The sequence below is a fragment of the Rhipicephalus sanguineus genome, chromosome 1, assembly GCF_013339695.2.
Source record: "Rhipicephalus sanguineus isolate Rsan-2018 chromosome 1, BIME_Rsan_1.4, whole genome shotgun sequence".
NCBI lineage: Eukaryota > Metazoa > Arthropoda > Arachnida > Ixodida > Ixodidae > Rhipicephalus > Rhipicephalus sanguineus.
In genome coordinates, this window is record NC_051176.1 from 63,198,003 (window position 1) to 63,204,669 (window position 6,667).

The window sequence follows — 6,667 nt, forward strand, 5'->3', positions numbered from 1 at the left end:
CCTGTGTTTTGTATTTTTACGTTCAGGCAGGCACCTTTAAATATAAGTGCACTAAGCGCACCTTTAAATATAATTGAACACCAACTGGCCCCCTTGTAGCTCCAGTTTACTATTCATTATTCTTTATCAGATATACCCTGCTATGATCAAGGGCGCGTAAGCAGGGGCTACATCTTGGAAAAAAACAGGTGTTCGTTGGTACAGCACACTTGGTCACAACACAATCGATTCCACTCTACTACAGTTTGAACAAAAAAGAATTAGCATAAGGGTTCGTTTCTGTCTATTATTCTTGAATATTGGTCATGATCGGATCTTTTATACAGATGAATGATATATCTGAAACAACAATTTTAAGCGAAAAATTTCTTTGGCGAGAGTACAGCGCTTCCCATCCTCGCTCGTTTTCATTTCAGTGCAGCGTGCCCTCTCTTGTACCGCCTAAAAGGAACCTTGCCGCCCTGTCCTGTATTTTCTCGGTAATGTCAATCATGGCCTTCTGGCGTGGGTCCCAAACACAACACGCATATTCTATAATCGGGTGGATGAACGAATTATAAACAGTATTTTTTTAGGGCAGCAAGGTAGGATCTCAGATTTCGTTGAATAAAATTTAGCGCTTTGGCGGCTTTTGCAACTGTCTCGCACATGCGCATTCCAGGAACATCACTCCAATAGGTTACACCCAAGCATTTATACATTATTGCTGGGTAATGACGTCACCTTTCAAAAAAGTAACGTGTTTCATCCTTTTCTTTTTTAGTAAAATAGACATCAGCACATTTTTTTCACATTTAGTTAAATTTTTCATTTCTCACACCATTGCACAATTCTAGTAAGGTCAGCTGCAATTCAACGGAATGCTTTTAATTTTTTTATTCTTCTGCACACGACAGAGTCGTCGGCAAACAGACGTACCCGAGAAGTTAGCCATCAGGAATATCATTAAATAAACTAAAAATAGTAGCGGCCCTAATACGGACCCCGTAGAGACACCCAATGTTACCTCGACCGTAGAAAAGGTAGTACCGCTGGGAATAATATGTTCTCGACGTTGTGATAGGTAAGTAGCGATCCATTTGAATACTTTTGATCAATATTTGACTTTTCAAGTTTGTGAAGGAGCAATAGGCGGCACACGGTGTCAAATGCCTTTCTGAAATCTACAAAGACGTAGTCTGTTTGTCCGTCATCTCAGGCACTAAACATGGTAGACCCAATCATTTGTGTTGTGCAAGATAGGCCCTTACAAAAAGCATGCTATTTATCAACTAATAATTTGTGTTGAAGTAGTGTTTCATTATGTTGTTGTATAAAATGTGCTCTGCAAATAATGATGTTAAAGAAGTAGGTCTATAATTGTGTACCGGTTCTTTGGAACCGCTTTCGGAATGGGAACCGCAATGGTTATTTTCCAGTCCAGACAGAATTCGGTACAAAAAGATTTTTTGAATATCAGATAGAGGTAAGATGTTATTGACCAGGCAGAGTGCTTGCATACGTGGGGTAAATACCATACGGACCAGCGGTCTTGGTGTCATCTATATTTTTTAACAGCGATTCAATGCCACTCGCACAGAATTCAGTCAGTGGCCTTAAGGGAAGCTGAAGCACTAAAGAAAATGACTTTGGAGCGGTAAGGAAAGTTCGATCGGCTGCTGAATTCGAAAAGCGATGTGAGAGTTCTCAAAAGTGAACGCAAATAACACTTCTCGGCAAGAAACAGAGGCTGTGGCCGCAGGGCTTCTTGAGATGCTGAGCGAACGCGGTGACGTCATCTCGGTATGCCGCGTTATCTGCAACTGCAGCACTGCTGAAGCGTGGGTCTTCGATCATCCGGGCAACGGCACGTCACGAGTTAATCACGGAGGCCACCGTAGAAGAGGCCAGAGACGTTGTTCCACGTAGTGCTCGGCTGTTTTCGTTATTCCGGATATCCATAATCCAGCTTAAGAACTGTCAGCTTCGCCATACTTGCTGAGTCTTCGTCACATAAACAGCGCTCTCGCAGTTCGGATCACTGAGCGGCGGAAACCTTCCGTCGGAGTGCAGCACGGCTCCGTCAAAGGAACCGAAAATGACGTAATTTCCACGCTCACACTTTCGGCGCGCTCGCATGGGTGGAGCACGACCAACTTTTCTTTCGCATATTCTAAAGCTCCTGCTGCAACAACCGCGGAAAAATTACGACATCGTCGACAATAATGTCCGTCCTTGATAAACACGAAGTGTCATCGAAGTTAAAAACCTCTTCAGCTTCCCTTTAAAGAGATAATAATAATAATATATGGGGTTTAACGTCCCAAAACCAAGATATGATTATGAGAGACGCCGTAGTGGAGGGCTCCGGAAATTTTGGCCACCTGGGGTTCTTTAACGTGCACCTAATCTAAGTACACGGGCCTCAAACATATTCGCCTCCTCGAAAATGTCCCTTAAAGAGAGACCACAGTTTAAAACATCGGCGTTCTCGCAATGAAAATTGAAAGCAGTCAAATGAGCAAATAATTCCTGAGAATTAGAAGAGTAATGTCCCTTATAAAAAAATACACTTTCCTCGATTGGCGGGGCTTGGGTCTCTTGATGTCATGTTTAATAGGTGCTACGACAGTAAGATGGTCACTGATACCAGGAATACGGGTGACAGATTCTACAATATTTGACGAATTACAAGCAGCAAATCGGAAATGTTTTTATACCTTGTCGTCACACTAACGTATTGAGTAAGACCGATGTCAACAGTGTTTTTCAGGCTGACATTTTCGCGACCACCAATTCAAGCGATATAGTTTCCATTAGACCAGGTCAAATTCGCTAGGTTGAAATCGCCGGCAAGAATGAACTGAGTTGTTTTGGATATTATGTCGTACAGTTGCTGTAACGTAGCCGGGTAAGAATTTGCCGGTCGATGAAATGCTGTGGCAATAAATGTTGTACTATCAGTAATGGTCACTGCGCACCAGACGATTCTCCGTTATCGTGCCCGATATCAAGCAGAAATGATCTTAAGGAAGAGTGAACTAAAAAAGACCCCTCCGCCTCCTCTTGCCCTATCGTTTCGGTGAACGCTAAAATGGCTAGAAAATACCTCACCTACGCCTCCGTTATAAACGTATGCTTGTCAAGGAGACCCTCGGTTTCAATCACACACTTTCTTATCTCCCTTAGCCATGTGCCAGTGCTTGCCGTAATGGCGCTGCGGGTGGACTAGCTTGAAGCATCCCGTCCTATCCGTCACGGTAGTGCACAGGCTGCGGCACTGATTCGCGGGGAATAAGGAAAAATTTTCATTTGCTGGCATTGATGTGCGCTGGAAGGTGTTTTGAAGTGCGATTTGCTTCACTTGTGTGTACGGACAGCCTTCTCATGAGGCACTGTTACGTGCCTATGTTAATATTCAATGCAAGAAGCAAGGACACCGGAGTATCATTCCACTAGATTCCTGTCGACGTGGAGTTGCGCCAGCGATGGCTAAAGGTGACTTCGCGAAAGAAATGGGAGCGGAACATACCGAATCACTCCATCGTTTGCAGTAACCACTTTCTTGCCGCTAGCTTCAGAGAGAATACCAATATTCGACACTAAACAAGGAAGCGGTGCCCAGCGCGTTCCTGGGCTACTGCTCGTATTGAAGATTACACTTACCTGGGTACGCTGTGATTTAAGGATTCAAAAGCACGCTGTTCAGTTTGAATGCAACCAGACGGAGGCTCAAAAACAGGAAACCAGTAACTGCTGCCAGCTTCGACGACAATGAAGACCCCTGTTCCCCTGGCGTCGCCTCAGCAGTTGTGCGACCAGCGTTCAAGCCAACATGCTCGAACGCAACTCTTACTTTGAGAAATGCCTCAGGTGTTGCTTTGAGTGACACATTATGCGCTGTAGCTGAGTCGGTGCCTACCGACGTTTCCAGCCAATAAGTTGGTGCCCTTGTTTTTAAGGTTTAAAGCGGTTTGTCGGTGCTGTTTTCCTGGAAGTCTATTTCCAGACACATGAAACCAGTGTGGAACGTTATTGACACGTTTGTGGACGTCCCACAGGCATCAAATTACAGTTTACCGATGGCCACGTTTGTTGGACGTATAATCCAAGGTCCAAGGAAAGCCTACTACCTTACAAGAGTGCTCACTCTAAGCTTGCGAAACGTGGTATCATTATGTCTACCTGCCTCTCCGCTTTACAAAATATTCTGCCCATACAGCATCATCAAGTTTCACTCGACAGGTCGAGTGTCTGCTCTGTACTGGCTATTCGCAACACTTTCTTCATAGCACATCCTAAAGCCTGCTTGAAAAGCTAAAATCCTCAGAAAAGCAAGAGAAACGTTTGGACCAAAAGCCACCTTTTGTCATGCCTTATTTGCAGTGTCTGTCCCACAACGTTAAGAAGGCCGCACAACGGTATGGAATTCACGTCGTCTTCTCTGCGCCTTGCAAACTTCAAAAAGTGTGCCCACTTCTGACAAGAAAAACAAGAGACTTCATGCAAAAAGAACCATCAGATGAAATTCACTAGTTGCCATTCCAACGTTACTTACGAGATACCCCTTTCGTGCGGTCGGTCTTAGATAGGCCAAGCCGGCCGATGTTTCACTGAGCGTGTACAGGAGCACAACCGATCTTCGCGCACCGGCACGGGCAGCAATCTCACCTGCATTGCAAGAGGTGCGATAGCAAAAGCTGTTTGCCTCATCTTGAAAGACAAATGTCTTATCGTAGGCTAAGTCAGAACTGAAAGGGAAGTCATTGAGGCGTTTTTCGTCGCAAAAATGGGAGATGGCTGTGTCAGCTCTCCTTCGATATCGTTATCAGGGATGAAATATAATTCTTAGATGGACACATCAGGTCACTCGCACGCACGTGATGCGCACGCGCCGTTGTTGGTGCTTTTAACTGTGTCATTGCGATTGTTCCTTGCTCTTATGTTTCTCACTTTGAAGAACCTTTAAATGACCTGCTTTCCGCAAATTAAGTCAGTTGGAGGTTCTGCGCTTGTGTGTTGTATATGTTCCTGTTCTCGTCCCGTCTTCTTCGCACAGTTTTAAAACCTTTTTGAATCCAAAGATCTTTTGTGTAATGCAAGGGCCAAATAAATTCAATTTTGGGAGCTGAAAAACGCCTCGGTTACCATGTTTTGACACCTGATACTCGAACGCCATCGCATTCAACGTCACAATATATGATAATTTGGTTCAAACCGAGGGAACAAGAAACTAGCCAAATAGTAGCCAAGTACCAAGGCGTTCTTTCTGCCGCCACCTGCCTAAAAAAGGTAGCTGAATTGGCTTAAAGTAGTCAAACCTGGCAAACATGGCCAAGAGAGGTGCTGAGAAGAGAATCAGGCGCTGCGACTCTCTTTGACTGTATTTTTTTTCTTAGAGTGCCATATTGCTTCAGGCTAAAGTTGCATCAAGCCCTAAGGAAACACAGGTGATAAGAAAAAGAACAGCGTATATTCGGGCCCTCAAGATAAAATTTTGTCAAATAGCCTTATTTACCGTGAACCCATGTGCACACCTTCGTATTTGAGCGCCATCGCATTCCGCATCCAACGGCATTCGATCACAGTATCACCTGGGGTAAGAATATAACCTGAGACAGCTTGCTAGGTAGCAGAACGCCCAATCCACTCAGTTGTCGCATGGGATATGCGTACAAAATATTGACACAGGCATTTGGATGGACAGCATGCCTTCGCCTCTCTAACGACGATTTCGTATATAAGTACACCTCTTTTTGAGTACTGTTGACTGAGCGCGTAAGAAATCGGTCGCTATGGTGCCGCACTTGAAGTTTACTGAACTTCTTTTGTCTCTCTTAAAGATCATGTTCACGCAGCGGCACCGGTCTGTCCGGCGGCGCCTAACGAGGCGCGGACCTGTTTACGGCGCCGTGCGATGACCGCCGCGTCATTTCGCGTATCGAGGGGCGCCGTTAAGCAGGGGCGCGCAGCTCCCGCCTAGCCAAACAAAAGGGGCGGCGAGAGGAAGATAAACGAAAGCCAGCTTTCATTAAGCACCAGATTTCCGGGCTAATGAAGCAGCTGCGATCCTTAATTGGCAAACACGGGCGACTGTAATTACACCCTCGGCGCGCACACACAGCGCCTCCGTCGAAAGGCTGTCGAAGAATCACGACGGCGGCCAACTGTCTCCCTACAAGCCGCCATGAGGGGCCCCTGTTCTGCCGTGGGAAAACCGTGTTTTCCAGCGCATGAGGGGCCGCAAGTGAGGGCCGCAGTGTGCAAGTTACATTGAGATCTCGCTGTGCGGCTCGAGGTCGTACTCGTTGGAGCTTGGAGTCGCGTGTCTGGAATCACGATGAAGCAACACAACATTGAAATAAGTGGCGGCTTGGGAGTGTACAAATTATTCACGAAATATCCAGCTCTGTTAGATAGTAAGTCTGAGCGCAGCTATGCTACGGCAGCAGGACGTCGACCAACACATCACCTCAGGGAGCTGCTAGCAGTACACCAGTAAATATCCCACTTGTTCACCCATACTGACCAGCATGCTTTCTAATGAAGTGCTGAATAGCTGTTTCGAGTTTGCCCCAATAACAATGCATATCACAAAGAAGGCGGCGTTGACAATCCACCGTTACAGAAAGTAGCCTTGGCCAAATCATAGTCCAGCGACAGAACTTTGGTTTCGTGCTTCCAGGTG